Source organism: Cuculus canorus, chromosome 3, assembly GCF_017976375.1.
Source record: "Cuculus canorus isolate bCucCan1 chromosome 3, bCucCan1.pri, whole genome shotgun sequence".
Lineage (NCBI taxonomy): Eukaryota > Metazoa > Chordata > Aves > Cuculiformes > Cuculidae > Cuculus > Cuculus canorus.
In genome coordinates, this window is record NC_071403.1 from 81,738,333 (window position 1) to 81,750,599 (window position 12,267).

At 45.4% G+C, this 12,267-nt stretch overlaps 1 protein-coding gene across 3 annotated transcripts in view; it reads right to left on the minus strand.

The window, feature by feature from the left end:
• The window catches only part of PAK5 (p21 (RAC1) activated kinase 5), a 140,719-nt gene that overhangs the window by 93,481 nt on the left and 34,971 nt on the right, over nucleotides 1-12,267 (minus strand). The window contains exon 1 of one of the 3 annotated variants that reach the window (XM_054060917.1): nucleotides 257-313. The exons of 1 other annotated variant lie outside the window; for it this stretch is intronic. The gene's annotated coding sequence lies outside the window, so the exon portion shown is untranslated. Of the gene's footprint in view, nucleotides 1-256; nucleotides 384-12,267 lie in introns of those variants that run through there. One more of the 3 variants, XM_054060918.1, reaches the window with a different exon arrangement.

The following is a 12,267-nucleotide window of genomic DNA, read 5'->3' on the forward strand; positions in this document are numbered from 1 at the left end:
AGGGCAGGGGACAGCATCCCCCGCCGCATGCCGGGAGATGCCCGCGGAAAGTTGGGAGCAACTTCGGGGGGGTGGGGGACCACGGACCTGACAGAAATCAAAACGCCTTTAAAAAACAAAACAAATAAAAACGGCCCCGGAGGCGCCGCCGCGGGAAGCCCCGCACGGCGTTCGCAGCGGCCCCTGCTCCCACCCCCAGCCGGGGATGCCCGGGCCGGGCCGCTTTTGTCCCCGCACCGCCCCGCACCGCCCCTACCTCGGCCGCCTCCGTCACACCGCGCCCACCGCCATGTTCCCGCGCCGGCTACATCCGGGACGCGGCCCCGCGCAGCCCCACGCAGGTGCCGCGCGCCCCCCGGCTCCGCGCGCGGGGAGGGGCGGGGCACGCCACGCCCCCCAAGCCGGACGCAGGCCACGCCCCCCGCGGCGGCACTGGGGGCTCCGAGGGGCGGGGGCACCTGCCAGTGCACCGGGGCACCTGCCCGGCCATGGCTGCACCAACCCAACCAGCCAGCCGTGCCTGCACCCACCCGTGCACCAGCCCATGCACCCAGCTCCCCATTCCTAAACCTTCCAATGTACCTAGACGCCCACCCAACCATGCCTGCACCAACCTAATCACCTAGCTATGCTCACACCAACCCATGACCCACATACCCATTCCTGCACCAGCCAATGCACCTAGAAACCCACACAGCCATGCCTGCATCAACCCATGCACACACATCCCCATTCCTGCACCAGCCAATGCACCAACCCAAACAGCCAGCCATGTTTGCACCAACCTAACAACCCACATCCCCATTCCTGCACCAGCCAATGCACCTAGACACCTGCCCAGCCATGCCTGTACCAACCCACACACCCATCCCCCCATTCCTGCGTCAGCCAATACATCTGTGCACCCACCCATCCATTCCTGCACCAGCCAATGCACCCACACTCCCACCATGCCTGCACCAAACCATGCACGCAACAAGTCATTCAACCATCCACCCATTCCTGCACCAGCCACTACATTTGGGCACCCACCCATCCATGCATGCACCAACTTGTGCACCAATCCATGCTCCCATATATCCGGCCACCCACACTTCAGTTTGTACACCCATCCACAACACATTCGCTCACACACCAACCCATGCTCCCATCTCCATCCATCCACGCTCCAACTCAGCAACCATCCATCCATCTATGCGTTCACTCAGGCATCCACCCACACTCCAACTCAGCAACCATCCACCCACTCACTTCCTTCTGCACTTAGACCTCACTCATGCATATATACATATATACGTGTGTGTGTATAAAATGCAAACAACTGTGCTGACATGTTTTGTTACCTGTAAGCTCTCCCAGGCAATGGCCAGGTGCTAGGAGCAAATCAGGTTACAGCAAGCAATGGAAGGAAGCAATTGAAGTACAACAGCCAAACCCCATACATCCCGTATAATTCAGGTATATTACCACCAGCAATTTCTGCCTGCCTCCAAAAGCTGCTCTGAGCCTACATTTTAAAATAATGTTCCATAAGAAAGATTAAGATTGCCTTTAATAAAGGTACATATTGGCCCTTCCACATGCTAAATCAAGAGGGAGATGATGGTGCACACTCGTATATGGCCATAAACCACCCCTGCCAGGAAACACAGACAGCAAAATGCTTATTGGAGGCACCTGCAGTAGAGATCCCTGGGAAGAAAAGACCTGAAGCTGGTTTGATTTATACAGCCCTGGAAGGGAGAGGGGCAATCTCATACTTAATGACATCAAATTATATGTCATTTCTAGTTTCTTTGATGCATGTTTGCATTAAAATGCACTCTGTATGACAGGAGCAGAGAAGATACAACAGGAATGGCTTGAAGATAAGGGTCTGTATTAGAGCTTCGTGGGGTGGCCGTGCTAGGGTGGGTAGAGGTAGGTGCAAAGGCTGAGGTTTTCATGGCACTGAGCTGCCATCTGAGGTCTAAACAATTTTCTGCATGTACAAAACCCCCTACATTAACAAAGACAACAAAAAAAATCCATCAGAAATATGCTCTTCTATTAACTGTAATATTTGCTTCTACATTATTTTCTTTACTTTCCCCTCAACCACTGCTCTACCTAATGCTGTGAGATGAAATGAGCTCCCTTTAGTCTTGACAGTACATGGTGTTTGGTGTTTGCTGGGATGGCAGAATACCTGCTTCAGGCTCAAATTCCAGACACAGCAGCAGTGGGCAGCACCTGCAGGAGAAGGGCCCTCTCCTTGCTAGGGAGGAGGTTAGGCACAGACAAAACCAATCAAAAATACAGCATAAAGCTATTCAAGAAGCCCTGGACCATAATGAGTGGGTGCCACTGTTGAAGTTGCTCTCTTGCTCCGGAGTCCATTGGTTTGCAGTGGGTTTTGCAGCCAGAAGCATCATTTGAAATCAACAGCCACTGAAAGATTTTCAGGCTTCTGGAAAGAAAACCCAAACCAACGCACACTGCCCCCAAAGAAAAAAAACCCAAGCCATGCTAAAACTTCAACTTAAAACAAAACAAAGCAACTTGAGCTTAGATCTCATCGCAAAGCTGAAGCCTTTCCCAGGGGCTTCAGACTAGAAATAATGTGGGATGAAGCAGTGAAGGTTTCCTGCTCTGAGTCAGCATGAATGACATGTGTCTATAAGGCAAGGTATTGTGTGTCACATCTTGGCATGGTACATATGGCTTCTGTCAGGGGAAAGAAAGAAATCAAGCCTTTGCTGTTTTGTCTTTAATCTCAAGTGTGATTTGGGGAAAATTGTCTCAGCGAATTGGCAAAATGGGCTGATGACTGCCAAACTGCAGCGCTAGCAGAAAGGCACTGCACCATTGCAAGAGCATCGAAGGAGGGAGGTAGCAACAACTCTTCCGCATCCCGTGTGGTGCTGAGAGAAGGGGTGGCAGAGGTTCAGTGCCATGAACCTGCTGCAACTCAGGCTGAAAGTGGGTGGATGTATCCATCCATGTTGGAAAATCCCCATCCTGTGCATCCCCAGGGAGCTCTGGACTCTTTGTCATGATGGTTGAAGCTAACAAGAAACCAGATCTCTAACTTGGGCATTAATTTATCCAATAAAGAAAACTGAAATACCTGAAGGATTAACTTGACTATTCAATCTTTTCAATCTGAAAAATATATGTATGTATGGATATACATACCCCAAAGCTTTTCTAAAAAAGGTTCATTATGCTTTCAGTTTATTCTTACACACCATGGTATGAATGAGAAATACAAACACTCTACTCACTGCAGCTGCACTGAGCAAGTGAATGCAAGTGAAAGGAGAATGAAAAACGCAAAGCATTCTTTTCCCAGAAATATCAGAGCATAGGATTATTAATTTTTTAAAGTTATGTACATTATGTGTATAAAAATCAATAATTTTAAACCAAAACTGAATCAATGGTACTGAATATTATGGCCTAAATTCACTGTAATATTATAATAAATAGAAATAAACCCCTACACATTTTAGATGAGGTCAAGCCACCACAGTGACTGAAGTAGTTGCTGAACCATCTGGATCAGGAGGTTCTTGAGACTCTAACTCTGTAACATCCTTGGGGTGCACAGAAAGATGTTCTTCCCTTCAGTTCACTCAAGTTAGAGAAAACCATTGGGAATTGAAACCAGAGATAATAGGCGATTGCACTTTCCCATGTATAAGTCTTTATAAGGATTTGGTGATTAGAAATATCCCATCCTGCTGTCAAGGGGTAATGTTCCCTGTGTTTGAAATGCCCATTTCAAATGCAGAATAAGTTTTGATAACTGTATTCTTCTCCTTGCCCCATCCATCCATGATATTTAAGATTATAATGTGATTTAAATTAAAGCACAGTAACTAATGTTTGTTTCTTACTCTGCTCTGCAGTGCACCTTGACACAAATTAACATTAAAATTAGTCATGTAGTAGAGGCATCAGTCATCAGTTTGGAACATAAAATCAAGAGTTAAGTAACTTCAGATTTAACATGCCAATTCTTAAATAAATATAGTAATTGCTTATCCTGATCGTAAGTTTAAAAAAGAGCACTAAGCTCCAGTGAGAAAGTATCAGTTCTTCCTTTGGAAAATAATTAAAGAGTACAAATGAAGAACAAGATTAATTTATGTAATCAATTTTGTGTTTCCTGCTAGCTGATTTAAATCATGATGAAAATTGTTGATTAAAGCCCCTCATTTAAATCACTGCCCCTAAATGAGAGTGCAAGCCTATGAACATAAGCCCATGAACATAAGCCCATAATAGTAATAAAAGACTCTTCAGAGAAGAAATAGCTTTCCCAAGAATACTTCCAGGGCTGGAAGAACATTGTCCTTCCTTTCCAAAAAAAATTACATCTCCTCAAGCAAAGCAATTTTTCTCCCCTAAGATCTTAACCCTGTAAAAAGAGCAGGAATAGGGCAATAAGTCATAGGCTATTCACAGCCATGTATGACTGAACTCGTGATCCTCTTCCCTAACTGTTGGAAAGAAAGGTGAAAGATTGCTGGAATAGTTTAAAAAATGGGTTTGAATTCCCTAAATATTGCAGACAGATGTCCTGTCCAGCTAGTTTTTCTCAGCAGCCTTTTGAGGGCTGCAAGCTGTGGTGCAGGAAGGACAGCCAAAGGATGGTGGGAAGTGCAGGACTGAGCTACCCCAAGCACCATGGTGCTCCGGTCCAGCCCCTGGGCTCTTTCTAAAGTGCTGTTTAAGGGCAGCATCTATGGTACCAGATCAGTTACTCTCAAAGTCCCACCTCAAATCTCCTCTAAACTTACTGTGTCTTTTTTTCCTTAACAGTCAAGTTCAGAGCACAAAAACATTCATAATGAATTTATAACGAATGTAGAAATCTGCACTTCTCTGAGGGTCGCATGCTTATCTTCTGTCTGTACAGGTATTTACATGTACACCATCCACTGAAATGGGCTCTCTCCTGTGGTCCTATAATCTACATTGCCTCCTTGCCCTCTAGACTTCAGGGAATTTGGGATCATTCCCTGCAGGGAGGGCATCGGTACAGCCCCATGGCCTCTCTATTTGCAAGGGTGGCAGTAACCTCTGTGTCTGTGCTGCGTGATGCTCCTCCTGCATTCCCACCTCCTGGGCCCAAGTTGTGTATCTCCCAGATGGAGATTTCTGCCCATTCTGGAAGTGTACAAAAGGTCAAGGCTTGAAGGTGCAACTTTCACTGCACCAAGATCAGTCATCAGAAGACAGACAAAGAGAACCGATACCAAACCTCATAAAGGCAGTTTTAAAGCTATTGCACATTTTTGAGGCATAATTTCTGGAATGCCTGGTATTGCCAGTGCCAATATCCTTTTTGTTCAACCATCAGAAGATATAAAAAAATCTGTAACTAGGTATATTTCTTTTAGATTTACACAGACCTATCCTCACATATCTATGATTCTTTCCCTACAACTCGTATTTCCAAGGGCAGCAATGGGCCCTAGTCATGCAATGCAGAGCATGAGACACCCTATGGCTTGCATCCTCACAGGATGCTGCTTGCAGGACATTGCTTCACCAGTTCCAGGGATAACCTTGGGGTGTCACGGGCTTCAGATCTGCTACGTGCCCTGAGCCTGGTCCTGTTCTGACTGAAATGACAGGGCTGCCAGGGCTGTATCGGGCTGCAATCCCTGTTACTGCCCACCAAGGCATAGAGCCTGCAGGTCCCAGCACCTGCACGAAGGGGCAGTGCTATGACTTATCAGTGGGTGCTGAGCAGATTGTTTCAGGGACTTCTTGGTCTCTATGATAATGCTACAGGGATCCAAGAACACGTCTATTTGCTCCTTTTCTTTCCCCAGCAATTTGCAAAAGCAGTATTACACCTTTGTGTCACGCTGCCCTGCAAATCTGCTTCCAAAAAGCTGACTTGTTTCTTCAAAGAGCATTATAAGGCTTAGCAAGATTTCTCAGAGCCATTGACTTCGCAGCTGGCAAAGTTTACAACATGTTTACAATACCCTGCATAATTTGGCTATGAGATAATGTACAGTATAGTCCTTCAGTGGTGCACAGTGCGAGAAGAACAAGTGAAAAAAAAAAAGTGATGGAAAGCCAAGAAAAACAGATGGTAGCAAGCTCTCCAAGGGGCAAGAATGAATAAATAACTGCAGATTTTTTTTTCCAAGGAAAAATATATTGTAAAATCAATAACACAGTTTCTAGGAAATGCAAACTAGATCAAATGTGCATTTTTTCAGTATTAAACAATGGCACTTCATCATGCCCGATGGCCTGTACTGCACGTGTTTGCCTAACTGAAACAGAGGGAAGTGAAAATAGCATTGCTCCAAAAAGTTCTTGTTTGACCTCAGGGTTTAATTTCACACTTCCTCAGAAGTTCTGCTATAGAAAATGTGCCAAATATTTCAGGTATGATCCAGAGTGCCCCAGAAGTTACCACGCTGTTTAGTGGTGCTATATCTTCGACAACTTAAGTCAAGAATCATTTGTGATTCTTAAGAGAGTAGAACTCTTCAGTTTTTATGGGAATTTTCCTGTGCCTGCTATTAAGACCACAGGAAATTATATTTACTTAATACATTCTGTGCATGAGTCTAAAATGATTAATCAATACCCTTTTATTTTTCTGATCACATCAGGTCAAGCTAGAGGGGGAAGAAAGAGATGCTTAAAAATAACCAAGTATATAAATGTTCTTATTCTCTTCCAGCAAAAGGTTTTTTTGCCTCTTTTTAAGTCACCTAGAGGAAGCCAAGTAACATATGGGATGCATGAAAGTTGTTCTCTGCAAATCCGTCAATCCTTTTTAGCAAGGCTATGCATCAACTACGACTCTGCTATTAACACAGGCCTCCCTGTGCAGGGGCTGCCAACTGGCCTGCAGTCAGCTATTCACCCTGAGACAAACCATCTCCTGCTACACTGATTTACAGACCCGAAGAGCAAAAAGCTGCAAGCCATCAAATCTCATGTGCTCTTGCTCTGTATCCACGGTACAAAAACTATGTCTGCAGCATCACTAATGCTGGTCACCCACTGATGGTGGTGGGTTAGGGAGCAGAAGGCGTCAAAGGCTAGAAGGAGCTGCAGCCTCTTATCGTGGTCAATAACCTCTTGACCCAACAGATGTGGAAAAGGGCTGTGTCACTGCTATTGCCCTGGTTTTTAACTCTCTCTGCGGAGAACAGAACTTAAGCTCCTCCTCAGAACCACATATTCCTACATTCTGCCACTGATCATTCTCGCTATGTAAAGGGAATCCTCTCTTTAAAAATTGCAAGTCTTTATTATGAAACAATGAGCCTACAGGCAAGCCTCCCAGCTGCCAGGAGCCCTTGCTCCCCACCCAGCAGATATCAAGCACTCCTCCCTCTATCAGCAATGCCAAAAGAAAACTAGACCCAGAATTTACAGCAGCGCAGTCGAATTCATACATCTGTGTGAGCTGCTGCAAAGTCGGCAGGATCAGAGGCAGCTCCTTTAGAAACTGGACAGGTTTCAGAGGGATGCGAGCTGTCAGAAGAGGCAATCGCTGGGAAAGCCTCCAGCTCCAGCCTCAAGCTGCAAACTAAAGTACTTCCTTTTGTTAGAGCATATGGCGGACTCCTGAATCCTACATGTGTTTTAATGCCAAGAGTGACTATTAGTTTGGCATCCTACACGGCAAAGAAGCCAGCAGGAGTTTTGCCTAATGGAGAATAGGGGTGAAAGCAGGCGGTTTACCCCACTGACATTTTGGCTTGTTCTGCATTTCCTGGCCACCATCGTGTCCCTGGGTTAGTCCAGCCCTTGCTATTCCTGGCTCTCATCCGTCACTTCATCTGAGAGAAGGTCTATCTGTACCTCACCCTTATATTGCATACTACAGAAGACTTCATTCAAAGTACCTTGTAACCCAAAGTGTTTTTTGATTACAAGCAATTCTTTGCAGCAAATTCTAGGTAGGTTGATATTGTAGAGTAATGTAATTGCAATCACCTTGTAAAATATTTCTCATAAGGTCCTTTAAGAGTATCAGTACCTGGCCTATATTCTCTTGCTTAAGCCTCCAAAATTATACTGGTCGAAGCAACCTCCATTTATATACTGATGTGCTCCTGCATTCAAGAGATTTTCCAAGTGCTAAATATAAGGTTTCTTGCTATAATAAAAATTAAATTCAAATTTCAGCTGCCTCTCTGCTAATATGCAGCAAAGGTTTAGCAGTACAAAGCCGTATTTGTAGAATCAGACACCAAAGATGATTAAATTAAACTGAAAGGGGAATTGGTATAATACAAGCCTAAAATTAGTTTGCTGAAGATACCAGCATTCTTTTCCTCTCTCTGACAGATGGAGAAACCTCACGACCTTTAGCAATCAGAGCTAACAGGATCATGGCTTTGCCAAGACTGCCCTCCTTTTCTTTCCCAACAGTGTGCCGACTTAAAAATCAGCTTCTGCCTATGCTGATTGTGGCAGGAGGATCGCAGGATGCTCAAACCAGTGTTGCTTGTTGATAGAGACCACCTACATGGTCAATGATCCACCTCCCTTCTCTCAGCAGGGCATCCTCCAGCAGACCAGGCACCTGTTGGGACCTGAATAACAACTCTTGTATTTACTTTTTGTCACCTCTTTTCAAACAAAAGGACTGCCCACTCTCTGGGAAGAGACACTGATTTGATCAAGGTGGAAAAATGAGGAAGGTGCCCACAGCTGGGAAGGTACATTGATGAGATCTTATGTGTGGGCAGGAGCAGGAATACATTCTAGGGACAGGTAGGTATCCTTGGCATGACTAATCTGGCTCTTCTAAAGCAGCACTAAAATTCCCAATGTAAGGCAATTCCTGACTGCAACTATAGGAAGAGACAGATGAAGGGATTTAATGCAGCAAAATAACTTGTTTGTCATCTGTCTCCCACTCTTCCCTGTTAGCTGTTACTCTTGGGCATTATCTCCTCTGAGTAACCTGTATGCTACAATTACACTGATGGCCACATGCAAGAGATGGAAAACAACCTGCTGTAAACAGGGATTTCTCTTGGCTGTTGTGACTACATGCACAGATTTGTCAAAATACCTTGTTTTCTCCCTGTAGCCCTTCTGCTGATACTGTTCTGGGTCATCTCTGAGGACAGATGGAGAATAGCACCAGGCTGTTTGCTGTTCTTGCCTTGCTAATGTCAGCTTATCTGCTTTAGAAACTAGACTGAGATCACTGCTCCTGTTTGTAATACAGTACAAACCAGTTCTGGTCCTCTGGAATTTGCATGCAGTCAGTTTTCAGCAACAGAAAGGATTCTCACACTTTAAAAGGCTAGGGTGAACATGGGACCTTAACAACAATTAAATTGAAAGGACAAATTGTAAGAACACACATTCCAGGCCAGTGGCACAGTCTCTAGCAAAAAAAAAAGCCACTATCCAAATCCAATTCAATACAACAAGGCCCAGGGGAAAGAGGCCTTAATCCCACAGTCACACAGGTCTGCTGACATGGAACATGTGGCATCTCAGCCCAGTGGCATCCAAGCACAGGAAAGGGTGTCCTGCTGACGGGGCATCCTCTGCCAGATGATACTTGAAGTATCCCTCTGCTGTGCCTCACAGGTAGACAAGCCAACACTGTTTTGGCAGAGCAGGGTCCCTGAGCCTGGGAATTGATGTCATGATAACAGAAATCACCCTCTGCATCAGTGTGGCTGAGCTGCTGCAATAGAGGGAGAGGAGATAACACCAACCCTCAATTTGGTAGTGAATGTTAAAGGAAAACTTCAAAGACCAGATCCCTGGAGGTGTTCAAGGCCAAGCTGGATGAGGCTTTGAGCAACCTGATCTAGTGGGAGCTGTCCCTGCTCATGGCGGGGAGGTCGGAACTGGATGATCTTTAAGGTCCATTCCAACCAAACCATTCTATGATTCTATGATCTTTAGAAGTATTTATTCAATTCCTTTTGAAATTAGGCAAGAAATGCCTTAAAGAGGATATGGGATGAAACAGATTGTCCGGTACAAAGTCACACTGGAAGTTATTAGAAAATCAGGATAGCTCCCTACTGTTCTGCAGTCTGTTTCAATGACTTAAGCAAAAGGCATCAGACTCTTTGTAGCTCTGATATTGCATAGCTTTCCTTTACACATGGCTGTTACTTGTACTTCATTAGTGATGTCTCTCTCAGATGATGGATTCATATAGAAGTAGGAGACAGTTTTAAACAGAACATCCTCAGCTAGGAGAGCATCATAGGGACAACAGAGACCTGCAAGAAGAGGATCCAGGTCAGGAAACTGAAACCAAAGGCCCTGTGCAGAGGGGACTGATTTGACTGTAGGAGATGATCACATTGGACTTGAAAACCAAGAAAGAATGATGAGTTGCACTTGCAAGGCTGGAATAGACAAGCCCCAGCCCCATCACAGGGCAGCATGCCAAAAGAGGCTTCAATATCGCCCAAAGGGAGCTTTTAAAGAGAGCAACCTAGAAGGGAACGTGCAGCAGGGCCTTAAGTTCCAGTTCCCAAGCCTGTGGTGGCTTGGCTGGTGCTTGCCTGCACCTGCTGACTTCACCACCCAGGTCAGCAGAGCCCAGCCATTGCCATGGGGCACAGCGTGTGCTTTGGGGAGCATCAAGCATGCCGCTGTCCTTTATCATCCATGGAGGATGCAAAAAGGGATGCAAGGTTTGCTGCCAGAAAATCCTGTCTGAATAAATAATGCAGTTTTAAATTTGAAGTGATGAACCAGTTGGGGAGCTGATCCTCACTTGGTTTGAGGCAACTGCCTCCTTCCAGATAAGCATGCACACCATTGAGCTCCTGTGCTGCTGCAGCAATACAGCAGCAATATAAAAATATATATGCAGCAATATAAAAAAGCCAATATGGTCCACTTCTCCTGCGGGATCTCCCAGGGGCAATATGCCTTGGCTGGGATAAATGCTTCACTTGTACTGTATCTGTACAGAAATCCCATGGTTCAGGGACTGGGTTTCAAATAAATAAACAAGGAAGAAGTCACATTTTGCTGAAAAGACTGGGTTTAGCCTACTTGGGGAAAAGCAGAGCATGGTCCTGCTCCCTGATGGCGTGAGCTACAGTAAGTAAAAAATGAGTGCCACACCACCACAAACTCATGTTTCAAGTCTTCTTACACAACTGAGGCAATAACTATGGGTCTTCTAACATGGCTGAAGGCCAACACACCTCTGGGCAGTATGAGGATGGCCCTACACCAGCTAGTTTCTATTTACGAGCATGTCCTCCTTTTCTTCTTCTGGCTGAAAGATGACTCAGTTTGTTATGGCAAGAGCCCTGCAAAAGCATTATTAAAGGCACTTGTAAAAAAACAAAACAAAACAACCCTCTCATCATTTGCCACCTGTTCCAGCTGTGTTTTACAACTTTCTCACTTGCAGGAAACCACCCATGACTTGAATAAGGAAATGCTCTTTTTAATGTCTTCCTTTCTGTGGATTTTGTGTTTTCACACGTCTGAACACATCTAAGACACAGACCTGGGAAAAGGAGCTGGGAACAAGGGTGAGGACCAACCTCAGGGTTGGCAGTGCCACGCTGCTCTCTCCTGCCAGGTTCCCCAGCAGATGCTAATCTCACTCGCTGTGATTACTCTCTCCAGGATCTTTAAATCCAGGCTTTGAAGATTAAGGAGTCCCCCCTTCCCAAATAAGGGAATCCTTCCTTAATCCGATCCTGCTGGTACAACATCATCAGGGAAAAAAATCAGGGGTTTCTAGGGAGCATGGTCCTAGCGGTTTGTATTTCAAGGCCTTTTGAGACCACCATGTCCAACTGTCTGTGGCTTGAGAGTCCTTCAGCATCACATCAGGCTCTGGTTGCAGATCACACCTTATCACCAAAACTCATTTAATCTTCCACTCAGTGCTGTCACAGGGTTATCTCAGGTCTCCCACCCCAGGGAGAAGCAGTATCAGCCCTTCTCAGCTTCACTGTCCTAGGTGCTCTGGGAATATCCCCTCCACAAAAGATGGAGTCTTTAGGGTTTATTATCACTGCTTAGTAGTTGAAGCAAACAGGAATAAGAACTGAGGAAAAGTGCCAAAACACAATTAATCTTTAACCAGCACAAGGAAGATATGGTCTTACTTACCCTTAATCTCCATTCTCATCTTGGAGGCTTTCACCATTTTTAACCTGCATTTCAATGGTAGCCAAACCCTGCACAAAGCAAGAATGTTTGTTTCTGTATTTGCAATCTTCCCACCCCTTCTCATTCTCTAGTGCCCTGCTGCTTTTCCTCGTGCCTCCCCCCACC